Raw genomic sequence first — 23,341 nt, 5'->3', positions numbered from 1 at the left:
GAATCTCTTCAGTTCTTCAGTTACTTCTTCTTCCTCCTGTCCCTCTTCATCCTTTCTCTGCGCCTCCAATTCCATCAGTAAGCTCCTCATGTTGCACAGCAAGGAGTTCAATGAAACCGTCCTCTTGCAGATCTAGCTCCAGCTTCTCGCTGAGGGTCACTACGTTGCTGAAGACCTTTTCAGACTTCTGATCTGCCTTCTCAAGTCCACAAACATCATGAACAAACTGTGGGCAAAGGTTCTTCCAAACCCCATTCATGGTGACCAACATACACTCACACCATGCAAAGTCAATGTTTTTTATGGCCTTGTAGATGTTATAGTCCTTCCAAAATTGTCCCTAGGTTCTTCCTGATTTCTCACTTACCTTTACTGCCTGACAAAAAGTGTGACATAAATAATATTTCTTGAAAGTCGCTATAACTTCCTGGTCCATAGGATGGATGAGCAATGTAGTATTCAGTGACAGATGCACTACTTTGACGTTGGGAAAAGTCATCCATGAAAGGGGGGTGGCCCAGAGCATTGTCAAGCAGCAAAAGAATGTTTTTCTGGGACGTCCTTCTCCGAGCAATATTTCTCTACATCTGGGATAAAGTGTTGGCAAAACCAATCCTGGAACGTGGCCTGTGTAATCCAGGATTTGGGGTTACACTTCCACACAATAGGAAGAGAGTCATTGGCTATGTTTTTAAGGGTTCTTGGGTTCTCTGAATGATGAACTAAGAGAGGCTTCAGCTTCATATCACTGGAAGAATTGCCACCAAACAACAGTTAGCCTATGTGTTTCTGCTTTACAGCCCGGCATCAACTTTTCCTTCTTACTGATGTAACTTCGGTCTGGCATCCTCTTCCAGTACAGATGTGTCTCATCCACATTAAACACCTGGTTGGGTAAATGCACACCATTATCAATAATTTCTCAAAGTGTTTCAGGAAGTTCCTGGACAGCTACCCTATCTGCACCTGCTGCCTCTCCACTTACTTTTACCTTGTTGAGGTTGGCTCTACCCTTGAACCGATGAAAACAGCCATGGCTGGCATTAAAAAATATGCCCTCTGATTCTTTCCCGTGTTTCTTCTTCAAGTCTTCATAAAGGCTTTTAGCTTTCTCTTGAATCACCATAAGCTGAGCAGGATTTAGCGCTGATATTGATCCCGCATCTGCACACTGAGAAGTTTCTCCATCTCCTCCATCACTTTTCCGTGCTTCTTTGATATTTTGTCATGAGCATTGAATATTATATTGGCTGTGGGTTTGTCATAAATAGCTTTTATTATGTTGAGATGTTTCCTTTATACCCATTTTAGTAAGCGTTTTTATCATGAATGGATGTTGAAGTTTCTCAAATGCTTTTTCGGCATCTATTGAGATGATCATTTGTTTTGTGTTTTTCCTTTGTTGATGGAGTGTATCATGTTGATTGATTGGCATATGTTGAAACAACTTTGTGACACGGGGGTGAATCAAATTCGATCATGGTGTATGATCCTCTTATGTGCTGTCAGATTGGGTTTTCTAATATTCAGTTGAGAATTTTTGCATCCATATTTATCAGAGATATTGACCTGCAATTTTCTTTTTTGCTAGTGTCTTTCTCTGTGTTTTTTTTTTTTAAGTCTTTATTGAATTTGTTACAGTATTGCTTCTGTTTTATGTTTTGGTTTCTTAATTGTGAGGCATGTGGGATCTTAGCTCCACCACTAGGCATTGAACCCACACCCCCTGCACTGGAAGGAAAAATCTTAACTGCAGGACCACCAGAAAAGTCCCCATCTGTGTTTTTTTATTTTTCAGTAAATTTCTTTATTTACTTATTTTTGGATGCATTGGGTGTTTGTTGCTGTGAACGGGCTCTCTCTAGTTGTGGCGAGTATGGGTTACTCTTTGTTGTGGTGTGCGGGCTGTTCACTGCACTGGCTTCTTTTTTGCAGAGCATGGGCTCTAGGTGCGTGGGCTTCAGTAGTTGTGGCTATCAGGCTCAGTAGTTATGGCTCGTGGGCTGTAGAGCACAGGCTCAGTAGTTGTGGCACATAGGCTTAGTTGCTCCACGGCATGTGAGATCTTCCCGGACCAGGGCTTGAAACTATGTCCCCTGCATTGGCAGATGGATTCTTAACCACTGTGCCACCAGGGAAGTCCCCCCCCATCTGGTTTTGATATCAGGGTGATGGTGGCTTCATAGAATGTCATTGGATGTATTCCTTAATCTTCAATCTTTTCGAAGAGCTTGAGAAGAATCAGTGTAAGTTTTGCTTTGTATATTTGGTAGAATTTGCCTGTGAAACCATCTGATCCTGGATTTTTGTTGGTAGGGAGTTTTTGTAAATTACAGTTTCTATTTTGCTTGTAGTGATCAGTCTGTTCAAGTTATCTATTTCTTCTTGATTCAGTTTTGTTTGGCTGTAAAAAACAAATATTTAAAAGTTATGTTAGCAGCTAAATACTTACCATGTATTAGACCACAAAAGAGCAAAGAAAAAAATATTAAAGTATTTTTTCAAATAGAAAAAGTATTGAAATATTTTTAAGAAATTGGGATAATAGTACTAGTTACAATATTGACAAATTGTTCTGAAATTAAACACTACTTTATCTAAGATGCATATCATATGCTTATCGTTTTACTGTTTTTAAATACATGGAATGTTTTCACCTTTCTAAAGTAATTATTTTATTTTACCTGTATATTGGGAAAAAATTTTAGTTGCACATATTATAAAAAATTACACTTTAATAGGAGACATTAATCCATTTACCTTTGCTGTAGTATTGAAAATACTTAGGTTTAGAGTTACCATGTTATTGAGTACCCTTTTTTATTTATTTATTTGTTTGTTTGTTTGTTTGTTTGTTTTTTGCGGTACGCGGGCTTCTCAATGTTGTGGCCTCTCCCGTTGCGGAGCACAGGCTCCAGACGTGCAGGCTCAGCAGCCATGGCTCACGGGCCTAGCCGCTCCGTGGCATGTGGGATCTTCCCAGGCCGGGGCACGAACCCGCGTCCCCTGCATCGGCAGGCGGACTCTCAACCACTGCGCCACCAGGGAAGCCCTATTTATTTATTTTTAAAAAAACTTAATTTGGGGGAGGTATAATTTATTTATTTATTTATTTATTTTTAGCATCTTTATTGGACTATAATTGCTTTACAATGGTGAGTTAGTTTCTGCTGTATAACAAAGTGAATCAGCTATACATATAAATATATCCCGATTTCTCCTCCCTCTTCCATCTCCCTCCCACCCTCCGTTTCCCACCCCTCTAAGTGGTCACAAAGCACTGAGCTGATCTCCCCATCCTATGCAGCTGTTTCCTACTAGCTATCTATTTTACATTTGGTAGTATATATAAGTTAATGCCACTCTCTTACTTCGTCCCGGCTTACTCTTCCCCCTCCCCATGTCCTCAAGTCCATTCTCTACGTCTGCGTCTGTATTCCTGTCCTGCCCGTAGTTTCTTCCCAACCATTTTTTTTCTTTTTTAAAATTCCATATATATGTGTTAGCATACAGTATTCGTTTTTGTCTTTCTGACTTACTTCACTCTGTATGACAGACTCTAGGTCCATCCGCCTCACTATAAATAACTCAATTTCATTTATTTTTATGGCTGATAATATTCCATTTTATATTGAAGATGTGCAAAATCTTTTTTATCCATTCATCAGTTGATGGACACTTAGGTTGCTTCCATGTCCTGGCTATTGCAAATAGAGTTGCAATGAACATTGTGGAACATGATTCTTTTTGAATTATGGTTTTCTCCAGGTATATGCCCAGTAGTGGGATTGCTGTGTCATATGGTAGCTCTATTTTTAGTTTTTTAAGGAACCTCCATACTGTTCTCCATAGTGTCTGTGTATCAATTTACATTCCCACCGACGGTGCAAGAGGGTTCCCTTTTCTCCACACCTCTGCAGCATTTATTGTTTGTAGATTTTTTGAATGATGGCCCTTCTTACCTGTGTGGGATGATACCTCATTGTAATTTTGATTTGCAATTCTCTAATGATCAGTGATGTTGAGCATTCTTTCATGTGTTTCCTGGCAATGTGTATATCTTCTTTGGAGAAATGTCTAATAGGTCTTCTGCCCATTTTGGATTGGCTTGTTTGTTTCTTTGATATTGAGCTGCAGGGGGTGCTTGTAAAGTTTGGAGATTAATCCTTTGTCAGTTGCTTCATTGGCAAATATTTTCTCCCATTCTGGGGGTTGTCTTTTCATCTTGTTTACATTTTCCTTTGCTGTGCAAAAGCTTTTAAGTCTCATTAGGTCCCATGTTTTTATTTTTATTTTTATTTCCATTTCTCTAGGAGGTGGGTCAAAAAGGATCTTGCTGTGATTGATGTCATAGAGTGTTCTGCCTATGTTTTCCTCTAAGAATTTTATAGTGTCTGGCTTTACATTAAGTCTTTTATCCATTTTGAGTTTATTTTTGTGTATGGTGTAAGGGAGTCTTTTAATTTAATTCTTTTACCTGTAGCTGTCCAGTTTTCCCAGCACCACTTATTGAAGAGGCCGTGATTTCTCCATTCTATATTCTTGCATCCTTTATCAAAAATAAGGTGACCATATGTGTCTGGGTTTATCTCTGGGCTTTCTCTCCTGTTCCATTGATATATATTTCTGTTTTTGTGCCAGTACCATACTGTGTTGATTACTGTAGCTTTGTAGTATAGTCTGAAGTCAGGGATTCTGATTACTCCAGCTCTGTTTTTCTTCTCAAGATTGCTTTGGCTGTTCGGGGTCTTTTGTGTTTCCATACAAATTGGGAAATATTTTGTTGTAGTTTTCTGAAAAATGCCATTGGTATTTTGATAGGGATTGCATTGAATCTGTAGAATGCTTTGTGTAGTATAGTCATTTCACAGTGTTGATTCTTCCAATCCAAGAAAATGGTATATCTCTCCACCTGTTTGTGTCATCTTTGATTTATTTCATCAGTGTCTTATAGTTTTCTGAGTAAAAGTCTTTTGTCTCCTTAGGTAGGTTTATTCCTAGGTATTTTATTCCTTTTGTTGCATGGGTAAATGGGAGTGTTTCCTTAATTTCTCTTTCAGACTTTTCATCTTTAGTGTATGGGAATGAAAGGGATATCTGTACATTAATTTTGTATCCTGCAGCCTTACAAACTTCATTGATTAACTCTAGTAGGTTTCTGGTAGCACCTTTAGGATTCTCTATATATAGTATCATGTCATCTAGTGGCAAACAGTGACAGCTTAACTTCTTCTTTTCCGAGTTGGATTCCTTTTATTTCTTTTTCTTATCTGATTGTTGTAGGTAAAAATTCCAAAAGTGTGTTGAATAATAGTGGTGAGAGTGGGCAACGTTGTCTTGTTCCTGATCTTAGTGGAAATGGTTTCACTTTTTCACCATTGAGAACAATGATGACTGTGGGTTTGTCATATATGGCCTTTACTATGTTGAGGAAAGTTCCTTCTGTGCCTACTTTCTAGAGGTTTATCATAAATGGCTGTTTAATATTGTCGAAAGCATTTTCTGCATGTATTGAGATGATCATATGGTTTTTATCCTTCAGGTTTTTTAATATGGTGTATCACATTGATTTGCATGTATTGAAGAATCCTTGCATCACTGGGATAAACCCAGCTTGATTATGGTGTATGATCCTTTTAATGTGCTGTTGGATTCTTTTTGCTAGTATTTTGCTGAGAATTTTTGCATGTATGTTCATCAGTAATATTGGCCTGTAGTTTTCATTATTTGTGACATCTTTGTCTGGTTTTGGTATCAGGGAGATGGTGGTCTCATAGAATAAGTTTGGGAGTGTTCCTCCCTCTGCTATATTTTGGAAGAGTTTGAGAAGGTTAGGTGTTAACTCGTCTCTAAATATTTGATAGAACTTGCCTTTGAAGCCATCTGCTTCTGGGCTTTGGTTTGTTGGAAGATTTTAATGACAGTCTCAATTTCAGTGCTTCGGATTGGTTTGTTTATAGTTTCTATTTCTTCCTGGTTCAGTCTTGGAAGTTTGTGCTTTTCTAAGAATTTGTCCATTTCTTCCAGGTTGTCCATTTTACTGGCATATAGTTGCTTGCAGTAACCTCTCATAATTCTTTGTATTTCTGCAGTGTCAGTTGTTACTTCTCCTTTTTCATTTGTAATTTTATTGATTTGAGTCTTCTCCCTTTTTTTCTTGATGACTCTGGCTAATGGTTTTATCACTTTTGTTTATCTTCTCAAAGAATCAGCTTTTAATTTTTTTGATCTTTGCTGTTTCCTTCATTTCTTTTTCATTTATTTCTGATCTGACCGTTATGATTTCTTTCCTCTGCTGACTTTGGGTTTTTTTTTTCTTTCTTTCTCTAATTGCTTTAGGTGTAAGTTTAGTTTGTTTATTTGAGATGTTTCTTGTTTCGTGAGGCAGGATTGTATTGCTATAAACTTCCCTCTTAGAACTGCTTTTGCTGCATCCCATAGGTTTGGGGTCGTCATGTTTTCATTGCCATTTGTTTCTAGGTATTTTTTAATTTCCTCTTTGATTTCTTCAGTGATCTCTTGGTAATAAAGTAGTGTACTGTTTAGCGTCCATGTGGTTGTATTGTTTTACAGATTTTTTTCCTGTAATTGATATCTATTCTGATAGCGTTGTCGGAAAAAATACATGATACAATTTCAATTTTCTTAAATTTACCAATGCTTGATTTGTGACCCAAGATATGATCTATCCTGAAGAATGTTCCTCAAACACTTGAGAGTGTATTCTGTTGTTTTTGGATGGAATGTCCTATAAATATCAATTAAGTCCATCTTGTTTAATGTATCATTTAAAGCTTGTGTTTCCTTATTTATTTTCATTTTGGATGATCTGTTCATTGGTGAAAGGGGGGTGTTAAAGTCCCCTACTACGATTGTGTTACCTTCGATTTCCCCTTTTATGGCCGTTAGCCTTTTCCTTATGTATGGAGGTGCTCCTATATTGGGTGCATAAATATGTACAATTGTTAAGTCTTCTTCTTAGGTTGATCCCTTGATGATTATGTAGTGTCTTTCTTTGTCTCCTGTAATAGTCTTTATTTTAAAGTTTCTTTTTTCTGATATGAAAATTGCTACTCTAGCTTTCTTCTGATTTCCATTTGCATGGAATATTTTATTCCATCCCCTCACTTTCAGTCTCTATGTGTCCCTAGGTCTGAAGTGGGTCTCTTGTAGACCGCATATATACCGGTCGTGTTTTCAGATCCATTCAGCCAGTCTATGTCTTTTGGTTGGAGCATTTAATCCATTTACATTTAAGGTAATTATTGATATGTATGTTCTTATTACCATTTTCTTAATTGTTTTGGGTTTGTTATTGTATGTCTTTTCCTTCTCTTGTGTTTCCTGCCTAGAGAAGTTCCTTTAGCATTTGTTGTAAAGCTGGTTTGGTGGTGCTGCATTCTCTTAGATTTTGCTTGTCTGTAAAGGTTTTAATTTCTCTGTCGAATCTGAATGAGGTCCTTGCTGGGTAGAGTAATCTTGGTTGTAGCTTTTCCCGTTTCTTCACTTTAAATATGTCCTGCCTGTCCCTTCTGGCTTGCAGAGTTTCTGCTGAAAGATCAGCTGTTAACCTTATGGGGATTCCCTTGTATGTTATTTGTTGTTTTTCCCTTGCTGCTTTTAATATTATTTCTTTGCATTTAATTTTTGATAGTTTGATTAATATGTGTTTTGGCATGTTTCTCCTTGGGTGTATCTTGTATGGGACTCTCTGCACTTCCTGGACTTGATTAACGATTTCCTTTCACATATTAGCGAAGTTTTCAACTATAATCTCTTCAAATATTTTCTCTGTCTCTTTCTTTTTCTCTTCTACTTCTGTGACCCCTATATTCTAATGTTGGTGTGTTTAACATTGTCCCAGAAGTGTCTCAGATTGTCCTCAATTCTTATCATTCTTTTTTCTTTATTCTGCTCTGTGGTAGTTATTTCCACTATTTTATCTTCCAGGTCATTTATCCATTCTTCTGCCTCAGTTATTCTGCTATTGTTTCCTTCTAGAAAATTTTCAATTCCATTTACTGTGTTGTTCATCATTGTTTGTTTGCTCTTTAGTTCTTCTAGGTCCTTGTTAAACATGTCTTGTATATTCTCCATTCCAGTTCCAAGATTTGGGATCATATTTAGTATCATTACTCTGAATTCTTTTTCAGGTAGACTGCCTATTTCCTCTACATTTGTTTGGTCTGGTGGGTTTTTACCTTGTTCCTTCATCTGCTCTGTGTTTCTCTGTCTTCTCATTTGGCTTTGTGGACGGTGTTTGGGGTCTCCTTTACGCAGGCTGAAGATTCGTAGTTCCCGTTGTTTTTGGTGTCTGCCCCCAGTGGCTAAGGTTGGTTCAGTGGGTTGTGTATGCTTTCTGGTGGAGAGGACTGGTGCCTGTGTTCTGGTGGGTTTGTCTGGATCTTGTCTTTCTGTTGGGCAGGTCCGCATCCGGTGTTGTGTTTTGGGGTGTCTGTGACCTATTATGATTTTAGGCAGCCTCTCTGATAATTGGTGGGACTGCATTCCTGTCTTGCTAGTTGTTTGGCATTGGATGTCCAGCACGGGATCTTACTGGTCTTTGAGTGGAGCTGGGTCTTAGCATTGAGACGGATATCTCTGGGATGCTTTCGCCGTTTTGATATTACAAGGTGCCCAAGGTCTCTGGTAGACCAATATTCTGAACTCTGCTCTCCCAACTCAGAGGCACAGGCCTGACACCCGGCTGGAGCACCAAGACCCTCTCAGCCACACAGCTGGGGGTGAGAGCAAGAGCTAGCTTTGGTACATCTCAAAGAACACCAATGAGATTCACTCACCATTTTCTCTCCATCAGTGAAGAAAACAAAATTCAGTGTTCGGTGAGTCAGCCACCTTGGTAGCCAGCCTCCAAGAAGGCCCTAATCATACCCTAATTATCTCCCAGTCATCATGCACCTGTGTGCCTCCTCACAGTTGAAAAGGGCTGATGTTTTAACTAATAAGACATTGCAGAAATGACAAAGTGCAGCTTCCAAAGGTATAAAAGATATTGGAGCTTCTGCTTTGGTTTCTGCTAGATCACTCATCCTGGGGTAAGCCAGCTGCCATGTCATGAGGACACTCAAGCAGCCCTAAGGAGAGATTCATGTGGCAAGGAGCTGAGGCCTCTTACTTACAGCCACATGAGTGAGTCATCTCACAAGTCACAATACTTAATTTTATTTATTTATGGTTGTGTTGGGTCTTCGATGCTGCACAGGGTTTCTCTAGTTGTGTCGAGCAGGGGCTACTCATCATTGTGGTGCATGGGTTTCTCCTTGCTGTGGTTTCTCTTCTTGTGGAGTATGGGCTCTAGGTGCATGGACTTCAGTAGTTGTGTCACGCAGGCTCAGTAGTTGTTGCTTGCAGGCTCTAGAACGCAGGCCAAGTAGTCGTGGCACACGGGCTTAGTTGCTCTACAGCCTGTGGGATCTTCCCAGACCAGGGATTGAACCCCTGTCCCCTGCATTGGCAGGCAAATTCTTACCTACTGAGCTACCAGGGAAGTCCAGTGTGCTCTTTTTTAAACCTAGTCTGTTTTCATTATTTTCTATTTTAACTGTTCTATATTAAATAAAAAATAATAATACTCTTTTCTACCCCTCCTCTTTGAGGATGATATATGAAGAAGTATGTCTTATTTATTAATCTGAAATTTTCACCTTACTTTTAAGAAGTAATCACAATGTCAAGTATTTAATACCTTTCACTTCCACCTTGAAAAGCATGGATATTAAAGTGCTAATATAATTACCTTCCCTAGTCTATCATTTTTACTTTTTGTTATGTATAAAAAACAACTAAAAATATGCATGGTTTGTAAGGAAATGACAAATTTCAGAAAATTCAGAATCTGCATACACTCTATACATAGCTTCTAGATACAGACACAGAAAATTGCCAGATACTCAGAGCCCCCCTTGTCCAATTCTAGTGATTCCCCTTAAGGTTTAATATTGTTCTGGTATCTAACAAAAAGATCACTTTACCTGTATTTTGTATTTTATATAAATGTAATGGCACAGTAAAATCACTTTTGGATTGGGTTTTTTAATTTTATGTTGTTTATGAATATGCCTATATGGTTGCCTGTTGTTGTTGTCATGCACTGACACTGTTGCATAGGATTCCATAGTGTAAATATTTAACTATTAATTAATTTTTTCCAAAATGTATTACAATATGAGTGATTTTCAGTTTGGGTCTATTGAGAATTGCACTGGTATATACATACTAGAACTTGAGCTTTGGTGGTATGTGTATAAATTATTGTTCAATATACATGTAGTAGTAAAATTTTTGACTCATAGCTTTCATCTGTTTATCTTTTTAGATATTTCTAAATATTTTCAAAACATTTGTATGATTTTTCATCCTCAGCAGCAGTGAATGAGATTCAAGGATTACACACATTCTTGTCAAACTTGATAATACCTGTCATTTTCATTTGAACTTTCTTGTTGGGGAGTGATAATTCCAGGTATGACTTTTTTGCATTTAATTGACTACTAAGAAGCCAAGCATCTTTTGATATGTTTACTTAACGTTCTGTACTCTCTTTCTTGAAATATCTTTTGGTATATTTTTCCCATCTTTGCTATTACATTATCTTCTTATTGAAGACTTTTTTTTTTTAACATCTGAAGACTTCTTATTTAGGAGTTTTAAATATATACTTGATATAAGTTCTTCTGTCTTTCTGTCTCTCCTCTTTCTTTAGATGAGTGTCAGTTTTTAATGTTAATAACATCTAATTTGTTATTTTCCTCTAGTCTTATTTCTATTTATTTATGTAATCTTCTTATCTGTTGCAGAACACATTATATATTCTAAACCACAAATATGTTTTCGTTTCTTCAATAAATCTAATTGTTAAGCTTTAAATTTAAGTTAACTTTCTGAACTAAATATGTTGTATCATAGTGAGCATTAATTTGTCTATGACAGCTGAAAGGTTACATTTATTCAAAAAATGTTGTATTCAGCTTTCTTTTCATTTGCTCCTATTTCTCATTGATTCACAGAGGTAAACATCACTTCATCCATGGATCTGACTTTTCTTGATTTCTCATGGTCATTCTCATTAATTCTTCTTGCCTCATGAAATCTTTAGGCATTGCATTATTCCACAAAAGCAAAAAGCTTCCTTGGGCCTTTTTCCTCAGAAGATTGATTATTCCCACGTTTTAAATGGGAGATTGCAATAAGTTAGGAGAAAATGCCACAGGGGTCTCTCTCTTTTTTTTTTTCTTTCACATCTTGTATCAGCCTCTGCTTGCACTCTGTGTTCAAAGATTTTTGTACAACACATTGATAGAAGTGCCAGGTGTTTCTCTCCTTGGGGCAAAAGACAGATTAATTACCTGACAAATAAAATGAAGACAGTGTCCTTCTCTGTTCACATGTTGGAAAGGATTGCTTGCATCCTAATTTAAAAGTTTCAGGTGAGTGAAGCTTAAGATTCCAAAGCTTTAATCCATATTTGCACCATGCACAGCATCCAACAGGACTGCTTTACAAAACCCCATGAGACTTTTGTGTACAAGTGAAATAGATAAAAATATAAAACTATTGCTGTCTTTTTGGGTCATAAAAAAGATTTTTTGTCTCATTTAAAATATATTTTTTTCTAAAATCCAAAAACGTGTCAGGCTAAAATATTGGAATTTCAAACATGGTAAAACCCCTTTTGAACGATGCGAAGTGAGACTTCTTTGTAGTGCTGATTTACATTGCCCACTTGCTTGGTTGGCCAAAAAGGGCCTACGCGTTTTTTCCTTAATATATTCAGGAAAAAAAAAGTACGCCCATTTTGGCCAACTGCATCATTGTCGAAGTTCTGCCGCTTTTCATGTGCTTTAAAGGCAACTCCGATCTACCTCTTGAAAACGGTTTCCTGCAATTCTGCCTTGTTTTCAAATCCTCTTCGTTGCCTTACCTCAATAAGGTACGAAAGTTATCATTTATTATCCTGCAGGTTTGTGAATTTTAGTGCCTCTGAGATCCATTTTTCAACTCGCCTTTTTGGGAGCTGGCCTCCAAACCGCAGGATTGCTTCAGGCCCTATTCTGGTTCCGGGGGGACAGGCAGAGCCTTCGGTTAATTCTTCTTCCTGATTGGAAATTAGAGTGACATGTGTCTGTCCAAACACCTAGAGGTGATCTCTCATTGGTTCCCCCTCTACCCGTTCAACCTCTGGACAAATTGCAAACTGTACGAAACTGGAGGTTAAAGGTGCTGATTCTCCAAGTGGGGAGATTGTTGGTAAAGCAGCTGGAATGGCGAACCCGAGCACCACGAGATGAAAAATGAGGTGCATTTTAGAAACGTTTCCCGATCATATGGTGTACCATCCTCTGGGTTTCCCATGCATTTTTTAGCTGTAGGAAGATTCCCTTGAACCTGGAGATTTCTGACCCATGGAATGGGTAGCACGCAGTATTACTTTAAAGGGTCTGCATTTGCTCACGCAACCTCACCAATCCGGTCGCCCCCAAGAGTGTCCAGCCTTATGTCTCTTCCAGCTGTGGGTCTAGATGTGGTCAATCCAGGTTGCATCACAGCCACTGAACGAATTTTGTAAGAATTTCTCTCTCTTTCACTATCTTTGCTTTTTTTTGTAATTTGTATTTATAATGGGATTTAGCTGATTTTCAATGCTATGTTTGTGCCTCTTTACACCCACTATATTCACTTACCGAGAAATATCAATAAATACTTTTTAAGATTCTTACTACGCAGATATATTCTTCTGTGGTGAATAAGGTGTGTTGAGTCCAGTTCACTGAGCAATGAGTATGTCTTCTCTATTATATATTTGGTTGATGGAACGGTATCTGTGCTAATTTCAAACTGTTGTTTTATGCATCACCCCACCTCACCTTTCCCCTTAAGCAGCCATAAGTGTGTTTTCTAAATATGTGACTCTGTTCTGTTTTGTAATTTAGTTCATATAGCGATTTTTACATTCCGTCTATAACTGATATCTTATGATAAGTTTCTTTATCTGTGTGACGTATTTCTCTTAGAATCATCGTACCTAAATCCACTCATTATGCTGCTACTAGCCTTAGGACATTGATTTCATGGCTGAGTGATATTCCGTTGTACATAAGTACTACAACTTGTTTATCCATTTTTCTCTTTCATGAGATACTTAAGGTGTACCCGAGTCGAGGATTTTGTGAACACAGCAGCCCTAAAATTTGGGGTGCCTGTGTCCTGTCGATTTTTGGTTTTCTCAAGATATAAGCCCATGAGTGGAAGTGCCCTGTGCTCTGTAGCTCTGTTTTTTAGATGTTTTAGGAAACACCATACAATTTTCGAGAGTGGCCGTTGGCAATTTATATCACGCCCATCAGCGTAAAAAAGCTCCCTTTTCTCCTTGACTTGCCCTGCATTTCTGGTTTTTACACTTTTTCAGCATGGCCCTTTTGACCGATGCCTAGTGAGACTTCTTTGCAGTGTTGATTTGCATTGCCCGCTTGTTTGGTTGGCCAAAAAGGGCGAATGCGTTTTTTCCTGAATATATTCAGGTGCTCACCAGGGCATGTAGCAGGTGTGGGTGAGTGTCACGTAGCGCACACCCAGCGCATAGAAGGTACGCAAGATGGAGAGGCTACTGTCCAGTGAGTGCCCGCCCTCCACACCAGTAAGGCAAGCCAACTTCCGGGTATTGTTGAGAGCTGGGGGCACATAGGTCAGATGATCATTTTCAGAGGCAGGGGTAGCTTACTGAAGTCCCTAACACCCACTACCACCAGTCTGTTTACCTTTTTTTTTGGCCATGCCACGCAGCATAAGGGCTCTTAGTTCCCCCACCGGGAATCAAACCCGCCCCTCCTGCAGTTGAAGCGTGGAGTCTTAACCTCTAGACTACCAGGGAAGTCCCCCGTCTACCTTTAACTGAGGTCACAAGCTCCAGCTCAGAATAGGAGGCACACATGAGGCGGATGAGGTCAATTTGTTCCAGGATGAGGCGCACAGCATCCCGTTCGTGGGTCTGGCATGGGACGTAGGCTGACCAGAACTGAGGGAAGGCCAGGGCTTAGTTTGGGCTTTGGAACTCCTTGGGCTTCTCATAGCCTCCTCAGCTGGCACAGCACTTACTGTGCCCAGAAGTCACATGTAATGCGTTGCTTTTTCTGTGGTACTTGGAAGCCCGTCAGGTGGGCTCACTGTGACCCCTGTAGCCCCCAGCATCCATGGCATGGCACTTTCTAGGTCACTATGGTAACTTCGTTCCAATGTGACTAACCTGTGGTCTCTGTGGCCCCCAAACTGCCCCACATTCCCCAGCAGCCATGGTGGCACCTTATGTGTCCCTTTGGTACCTGGCCACCCACGAGACCATCTTTCAGCCTGTCCAAGCTGGTCTAGCCATGGCTGAAATTGAGCAGATTACCATGCTATATAGCCCATTGTGGACCAGGGGCATGTTGTTGTGGCTGGAGGGAGGTCAAGGCAAATGGGTGGGCTCCTTAGGTCTTGGGATCGGGCAGGACACATTGCCTGGCCTGGGCCAGCCTGGGGGTCCCCCACCTCACACTGTCACACAGACTATACTAGGAGCAGCTGAGGCCTGGGCTGAGGGTTTCTCACCAGGGAGGGGATGACAGAGAAGGGGAAGGGCATCCATAGACGATGGAGAGGACATCCAGGGGTGGTGTGAGGGAGCCTCCCCACTAGCGCTACATGCTCCGGACCTCCTCCCCTGCCCAGGGCCAGGCTAGGCCCCCAGCAGCCCGCACACACTGCAGCCACCCTTCCACAAGCGGGAAGTCCCGCATCAGGGCCCGCGTGCGCTCCCGCGGACTTGGGGTGCTGGAGGTGCCCAGCGTGGTCTGCACGAGGGTTACCGATCACAGCAGCAGACCCAGCAGGAGCAGCAGGCACAGCAGAGGCCGCTGGCTGCGTGCACGGGGACCTTCGAGGCCCCCGGGCCGCAAGCTGCGCAGGGCAAGGCAGGCGGGCAGAGGCGGGTCTGAGAGGGGCGGGCTATGGGGTTCTGCCCGTCGACACAGGCCACCCAGCGGCGCGGCCTCGCGAGGGGGGCGGGGTGAGGGAAGGGATACAGAGTCACAGGACCCTGCGAGCCGTGTGCGGAGAGCCGCGATCCGGATCCGGGAAGCCCGGCAGCCACAGGGGGCACTGCCCTCCCGCCCCCTGCTCAGAGGCAGTTCCCGCGGGCTAAGCTGGCCTCTGCTGAGAGCCCACTCGCCTCCCATCGCGGGTTCCCTCCGCCCCCGCCCCTCTTCCCACACCCACTGCTCCGAGGGGGCGCCCTAGGGTGCTCTCCCCCGCCTCTAAACTTCCTGTCCAAAATGGGGTGCTTCTCTCAGAGGGCCACCTGCAGCCCGTGGCCTCCCGGGAGCACACCTCGTCCCCATCTGCCTGCAGCCGGCCCCGCCCACCCCGAGGGCTGCGTGCGAGGGTCTCTGTGGCCACAAGTGCTCTGGGCTCCCGGTTTCCCGGTACTGGGCCATGGAGGCTGGTGTGGGGGAAGAGATAATTTCTGGAAATGGGGGGGGGGTAACCATGTGAGCTCTGGATTCAGGAAGGGGCCCTCTGCCCCCAATCTTCTCTCTCCTCCTACTTGACTCCCCAACCTGCATGACCATTCTCTGGGGACTTGAACCAGCACCTGGGAACTATCAGGAACCTCCCCCACTTCTGTCAGCCAGCCTCAGGAGAGCGCCCTCAGGAGCTGCTACACCTCCCCAGGGCCTGAATAGAGGGACTTTTGGGATGTGAACTGAACAACCTTCTGGGGAGAGTCAACACCCTTTTACTCAACAGAGCAGGAACTCAGTCAGTAGGCTATTTGTGTGGAAGGAAATGAAGTCGCTTCCATGGCAGAAGAGCCCCCACCGCAGCAACCTTCGTCCCAGAGCTGCTGGCTGACCTTCTGGCCAGGATCCCTCCTACCTCAGCGTGGAAGGCCCGGCCTCGTGGAGAAGTGTAGGTTCTGAAGAAAGACCTGGCACCTGGGTTCTGCTGCTACACTTGCCTTATCTCATGGCCCTTGTGGCTCTAGCTTTCCCAGAAACCTCAAGGGCTAAGTGCCTGTGCTTGCTCAGAGGCCGCACGCCATTCCCCATTTCCAGCCTCAGGCCCTCCCTCTAGCTGCCTCCTCTAGGGACCCCCTCCCCCCAACACACACACACACACACACACACACACGCACACTGGGGATGTGCCTTCTCACAGCAGCTCAACCACTGAGATGATTTAGGGACTGTGCCCAAACTCCTGCATCCCCAGCCTCTCAAGTTTTTGCTCTGATCCCTGGCACCCCCTGGAGCTGTTCCACCTTTGGAATCTTTCCCAGGTGGCAGGAGTGCCTAGCACAGGGGTAGTGACCTAAGTCTGAGCACTGGCGACCCTACAAATCTGTTACAGAAAAACATTTTATTGAGCAGTAAGGGACCCCACTGGGGACAGAAAGGGCTGGCAATAAAGGAGCATGTGAACTTCGGGGCGGGGTGCGTGCTGCTTGACTCTCCATCCTGTTCTTGCTTCAGGGAGCAGGGCTTCCTGGGCCTCTCTGTCCTGCCTCCTGAGACCCCAGGCAGGAGGCTCTTTGCGAAGCCACAGATTGCTGCTTTCAGTTTCAAAAAGCCCAGCTCCCCACTGGTTTGTGGTGGTGGCCGCTGACAATGGCTCAGGGCAGGAGCCCATGTGGTAGACTGCTAAGGCTTCTCTGCACCCTGTCTCTGCTCCTGCATCCTCCTCGGCTCGCAGAGTGCAGACTTCACTTTCTCCAGCTCACAAAGGGGCCCGTGAGGATTGAGCAGAGGAATGCCAGGTTTTCTTCCAGGCCAGCTTCTGCCCTGGGATGTTCAGGGCAGACTCTCATTTCAAACCTCACTTTCTGAGGCTCCTGGCTTATGGCCATTTAGTGTGCAGGGAGGCTCCTGGCTGAGGAAGGCTCAGACAGAACGACGCAGGTTCTAATCTGTGGTAGTGGGCAGTGGGGGGGGGGCGGGAGGGGTCACTGCAGGAAGAGGCATTCGCTGTCTTAGGCAGTTAAACCATTGCCCTGTCTTCAGAATGGTTCAGCCAGCAAGATTCTGTGGAGTCCGCCTCCTGGCACCATGCTACAATCGCCGGATTTTGGGTCTGGAGCAACCGAGATCTTCGTCCGACTCTTCCGGAGTGTGCTTTCTCTCGGGAGCACATCTGGGGACTGGCTTCTCGGCTTCCTCCTTTGCTGGCATGGCCAAAGGAGCATCCCTGTAGGCCCGGTAGCCACCAACCAGGCAGTATGTCTCCCCATGCCGGCCCAACTGCGTTTCTCCACACCCTCGGTTAAGGACATGGTAGTGACCAGGTTTAGGGGGAGAAATGGGAGCCACAGCTGCTGCAAAGAAAATCAGAACTGATCAGTCACTTCTGCTGTACACAGTCTCCTGCCAGAATTTCCCTCTCTCATGTCTCTCCCAGTTTCTGGCTGAAGACCTTTAATCTACTTGACATCCCAAACACAGACTTGGCCCATCACCTCTATGAGTCCCTAGAGAAGGGACACTGGCTGCAAAAGCAATTCCTAGAGCCTACGGCTGCATCAGGTGAGGCAGTCTCTTCACCGTTGCCAGGGAAAACAGTAGAACCCAAAAGAAATTGCAATCATGATCCTCTCCATCTCTCCCTTCCACAACAGAGAAAACATTTCTTGCAGTGTGTCACTTCTGAGGCTTTAATGGAAACGTCTTTCAAGTTTTGGAAAAAGATAACCTAATATAAATTGGTTAAGGACCCCTCCCACCTTGGCAACCCCTCTTGGGCCCCATTTATAATGCCTGTTACAACCACACTGAACTCTAGCCCTCTGATACTTTTATCTAGATTAGAACAAGGCCAAGTACTGAGGCAGAGTGATCAGGAGACTCAGAACCGGGTTCTGGGTACCAAGTGTAGGCTCACATCCACCCAGCCTCCTGGGACACCATCTGCTCAGCCCTCCAGTCTCACTAGCGCTTCATCACCCCCCTTGGTTCTTCCGGTCTTTCCATGAATAGGGCACCACCCTCTCCCCTAGTACTCAGCAGCTCAGTATGGGATGTGTCTGAGGGGACCGATATAGATGTGTACAGGACAGCACAGAGGCGCCTGGGTTTGAAGGTGCGGTTCAAGAGTGGCCCTCTTCCTCAAACTGCTCCGTTTACCATCTGCCAACAAAAACGCACTTGCCTTTTGCTAAGAGGCCAATCAGGAAAGGGTCTGAATGGAAGCATCCTGTAGCCCAAAGCGGAAGGCAACATTTATAAAGATCAGAAGCTTCCTGAACACTAGTTCAGGGATGACCTTTCACTTGTCCTCAGCAGTGAGCACTGTGGGACCCTGAAGGTGTCCCAGGTCACTGGTATTACTTACAGCTGGGAAAGCGCTGAGGTTTACGTAGTGGGCAAGCCCCACAGGAACATGTGGCAGCCAGGTGAGGTTGTGTGTACACCATGCCTCTTCTACAGATGCCCGGTCTCGGTGTACCTGCTGCACTGCCCAGCCAGGGAACAGAGCACAGGTTTGAGTAAATATAGACGATCCGGTCAGACATTCTCTCTCAGACAACCAAAGAGATTGGTATCTGGTGGAGAACTGGTAGGGAAGTTTCTCTGAGGGCAGCACGTTTCCATAGTTATGCTGCCATGGAAACTGTGAGAAGGCCTGTGAGGTCATCACTACCCAGTGAGGTCATAATAAGGAACCTGTGACTTGCGGTCAGGCTTCAGGAGGAGGGGCAGTTTTGTGGAGGAGAGCAGGGTGGAGGCAAAGGTACTCTGCCTGGCCCCTCACACCTGGGCCTCCCCACCCATGCCCTAGTCTAGTAGACACCCCACGTGGGGCATGCAGGTGGGCTGGTACAGCCCCAGGGGCCCCAGGAGGGCAAGAGAGACCCACATTCTAAAACTGGCTTGAGAGGCAAGATTAACGTTAAGAGACAGCTAGGTTGTATGGCACTGACCCTGAGAGGCAGAGAATTGTGTGGACTGGAATCAGGGAAGGCTCCTTGGCAGTGGGCCTGAAGGACAAGTGAGATTTGGACCCATGGGGAAGAGAGGGAAGACATTCCAGTTTGGAAGAATACAAGCAAAGACACACTCTTCTCGACCTTGTCCTGCCCCAAATATAAATTCATAGAACCCTCACATTTTTACACCTGAGGGCTTAGAAAAACCAAGATGTTAAGGAGCCTACCCAGTGTTACACAGCTAGTGGAGAGGGGTTCTGCTCATTGGTTACGTTCATGTCGGGGCTCCGGATTTACAGCTGATAGGAATGTGAGGACGAGCTCATGCCGTTTCAAACATTTCCAAGTGATACTGAGAGAGATGTTAAAGGTGCAAAATGAGGGTGCTGAATGACCTCACAAAGTGGGAATGGTGGGCCCATTTTAATATGAAATTCAAAACAAATTCATGACAAAAGGACATAATACAAAATGACAATCATTACACTCCCCTCTCCCCTAGAAGTAAAAATCATTATAATCCTCTCTCTCTCCACCATGAAAGGATGAGATAAAGGCTCAGCAGCAGCCCCCGTGAAAATCATGGTCAACACTGTGAAGAGGGGTTAGTAAGACAACTTGGTCCGACTCAGAGAAGGAAAGAGACAACTCTGCCCTTAGCCTGATCAGGCCCACAGGAAGGAACCACATTTGGGGCAGCTTTTGATAGTGTGGCAATGAGAGAGAACCTTCTTTAGGAGGGGACTCCCTGTTGCCGACCTTGAAAAAGCAAAGATGGGACCTTCGTTTACTGGGGCTGTTGCAGAGGGGATGTGCCCAGGAGGTAGAGACTGCTTGGACTACCCTTTTAGAGGTTGGGCCACCCTGGTTGAGAACCACAGCACCTTCTATCCCTAAACTGCTTGAATCAGTGGGTGCCCGTTAGGACAGACGAAGTCAGGCCTCATTGGAGCAGACTGCCTTTGGGAGTGGTAGAAGGTAAAATGTGAAGGGGAATGCTTGCTCTGGCGGAGGTTTGTCACGGCAGGTGGGCCAGCATGAGACCATTCAGAATCTCCGAGGCTCCGGAGATTACTTGGCTGGGAGCATCCCTCTGATGTGGTGTGGGGACTCCTACCTTAACAGGACCTGGCTGGGCAACTGGGGGAGGCAGAATAAACGGTTTATTAACTTAAGAGCGAGAGAATCACCTGGGGGGTTCCACCAAACCACTTAAAAAGCCTTGTACCTGGATTCTTGAGCCAACCCTCAGAAAACTTATCTAGATCTGGAGTAGGGCTCAGGAAGCTGCACTTTTCATAAGCTTCCTGGGCAGTCCCACCACAGTGGTCCATGTATAGACAGACCAAATTATTGTGTATTCTCGGTTGCTTTTGGGAGTCAAAGTGGGCAATATTAAAAACTGCAGCAGGCATATGTATAAACAGGGAATATTCAAGGCAAGCAGAGGTGTGTAGTTATTCTATGCATGAATCAGATTTGAGAAAAGCTAGCCTGGTGGTTAAAGAACACAACCCTGAGGACAGACAAACCAGATTCTTTCCTACTGACTTGTGTGATTTTGACCAAGTTCTTTTATCCTTCTGACTGTTTCTTCATATGGAAAAGAGCTATGACTGTACATTTAGCACAATATTCTCTTTCGGCAAAGGTTGCTCTGGGTCCATTTGTGTTCTCTGCAACTTAACCCTTTCCAGTGCGCAAGCATTTTTAAGTTGTTTGGTGAAGTATTACATTTGACTTTCAACAGTTCATTACTTTGGGCAAAGCTTATATAATGCTGCAGAGACTAGAACCTATGCAGAAATAGTGAGAGGATGTTATAAGCTTATTCTGCTGGTTTATAAAAAAGTTTAACCTTTTCTTCTCTTCCTCCACCTGCCACCAAGAGATGAGAAAGAAGGCAGAGCCTGGAAATGCACACCAAGCAATATTTCTGTGTCAGTTTGCCTTTGATTCCTCTGCCAGTACTTCCCAGAGAGATTTCACCAAAAGTGCCTAAGCTTGCCATGGCCAAGAAAATTTCTTGTGAAGAAAATTTCTCTTTATTGCTAGTCACATCCCCTTTTCCTTCTCCTGGAGGCTTAATGGATGTTTGGGGGCAGGAAACAAAATTTAAACTAAAACATCAATTGAAAGAGCCTTCGTCCTAAGTGTGGTAGTTTGGAGTGTGAAGCTTCTCAGGGTCTACTGAATTCTGCCCCAGTGGAAACTGTTATTAAGGGGCACCCATAGAAACATCGCTTATTGTTAGAAACCATGACATAATACAGAGCCAAGATCGACATTATTCTTCACGTGAAAGACTACAGAGAGCCAAGCTCAGTAGTTCACCCTCAAGTGTTGGCCAGCAACTTACCTTTTGAAGCCAGACAGCAGCCCGGGTCTTCAGAAGGTGACTAGGCAGCCCAGAGCACCCTACTGACAAGTGTGCTCACCCATCCAGCACAGAGGGAAAGGTCCCTGTTATGGCATCATATATAAGCCTGCTGCAATAAGGTTTGCTGGTGCAAAGGCTCTCTCACTGAGGACCCCAGTCCTGGAAGGCTTCTCCTCTGGCGAGCTGCCAGTTCAATCTTCTGAGCCAGGCTCACGTCCCAGGGATGGGTCACAAAGCTGATGACAGTGACTGGCACCTCGATCCCCACCCGGCCCACCCTCCCTGCTCTGTGGATGTAGTCTTGCAGGGTGAGAGGGAAATCATAATTGATGACTAGCTCCACCTGGGTGCTGTCCAGGCCCCGAGAGGCGATGTCTGTGCAGAGAAGAATGTCTCGGGAGCCCTTCTGGAAGGACTGGAAGATGCCTGCTCTCATTGAGGCTGGCATTTGTCCCTGCAGTCTTAAGTGTTGGATTTTGTGGTCATCCAGAATATATACCCCAGCCAGTTCACAGCGCTGTAGCAATTACAGAACAGAAGAATAGTTCCTGCGGGGCCAGTCCTATATGCTCTGTCATGCTGCCTGAGGATCTGCACCAACCCAGTCACCTTCTCTGTTCCCTTCGGCCTCATGAACGTCTGTCTGACGTGAGGCATGATGCAGTGGAGCTTGTCACTGGTAACGGGGATTAGAGAGTCTAAGCTGGCAACTTTACTCAGCAGCTGGCCTATACCTTCGGGAAATGTGGCACCCACCAGCACTAACTGAGCTTTGGGACTGAAGGGGTCTTTTATGTCAGCTGAGCCTTCTGCTATATGGCTCCCCTCCAAGATGTAATCCACCAGTTCCAGGAAGATTTCATCCAACAGCATGTCTGCATCATCCAACACCAAGAAGGAGAGCTGCTCCAGGCTGATCAGTTGAGTTTTCAGGGCCTTCCACTGAGCCCCCGGAGTGGCCACCAGAATATCTGCTGGAGGTTGTTTGGACAGTTGCAGCCTGATTCTCTTCATGCCATGGCCTCCCCCTAACTCCCGCACCTGGAGGTCCAAGGAGCTGCCCAAGGCCTGGGCCACGGCACGCACCAGTTCGGCTAATTCTCGAGAAGGCACAAGAACGAGGCCTCGAGGAGCAGGGATACGACAGGGGTGCAGGCTTGGCTGGCCCAACAGCCGTTGAAGGAGAGGTAGCATGTAGCTGAGAGTTTTGCCACTGCCGGTTTCTGCGGCGCAGAGAATGTGGCGGCCGCGAAGAAGTGGGGGAATGGTACTCGACTGCACGTTTGTGGGCCGAACAACTTCGGGAGCAGCCTCCTGTAGCGCGCTCAGAACGGGAGTTCCAGACACAATTCAGTGCAGCTGCCCTTGGGCGAAAGGTTCCGCAGCGCTGGAGCCTCACGTTGCGCGCACTCGATGGAGATGGTCCGCGTGGGTGCACCGATTCCTCCAGCCCCACGAAGAGAGTGGCACGGGTTCCAAGAGCCTAGCGTGAGGTGAGCCGGCTGGTTCAAGTCGGGTCGCCGCACTGACATCAGCGTCAGCCCAGGACGCGGCAGCATCGGCCGCGGGGGGGCTACGCTGGCCGCTATGCCGCTCTTCCTGCTGCCGCTGTAGAGCCCGCGGGATGCGCACCACGGGCAGGGGCTCGTTGGGACCGCGGACCGTCAGGTCCCGGCGAGGCGCCAGAAGCAACCGAGCCGCGAGCGACAACAGCCGCAGCCGCCGTGCCAGAGCCATACACCCCTTGTTGCGGGAGAGGCGCACGACAGTGACGTCACCGGCGCGCCAAGGCCTCGCGGACGGTGGCCGGCGCGGCTCAGTAAGGCCCGCGGACTCGGCGAACTGTGTGGAAGGCGCGGGATCTGTAGAGCTCAGCAGCGGCGAGGTGTGTAGGTCCGAACCGGGGATGGTGACTCCAGACCCCCCGCCAACCTTGGGGAAGGGTGCGCGACGGAGGCAGGACCGGGGTCCGGCGATACGCGGCGATG

At 45.0% G+C, this 23,341-nt stretch overlaps 1 protein-coding gene and 1 pseudogene across 3 annotated transcripts in view; one reads left to right on the top strand and one right to left on the bottom strand.

The window, feature by feature from the left end:
• The window catches only part of LOC308628143 (uncharacterized protein), a 57,807-nt gene that overhangs the window by 17,793 nt on the left and 16,673 nt on the right, over window positions 1–23,341 (top strand). The gene's annotated exons all lie outside the window — the stretch shown is intronic.
• On the bottom strand, window positions 21,159–23,147 carry LOC308628142 (putative ATP-dependent RNA helicase DDX28; annotated as a pseudogene). Its single transcript has one exon. The product of its transcript is annotated as a putative ATP-dependent RNA helicase DDX28 (transcript).

This window comes from Mesoplodon bidens (genome assembly GCF_964165515.1).
Source record: "Mesoplodon bidens genome assembly, chromosome: 14".
Lineage (NCBI taxonomy): Eukaryota > Metazoa > Chordata > Mammalia > Artiodactyla > Ziphiidae > Mesoplodon > Mesoplodon bidens.
The sequence above is the reverse complement of the archived record's forward strand: the minus strand, read 5'-3'. Positions and strand labels throughout refer to the sequence as shown.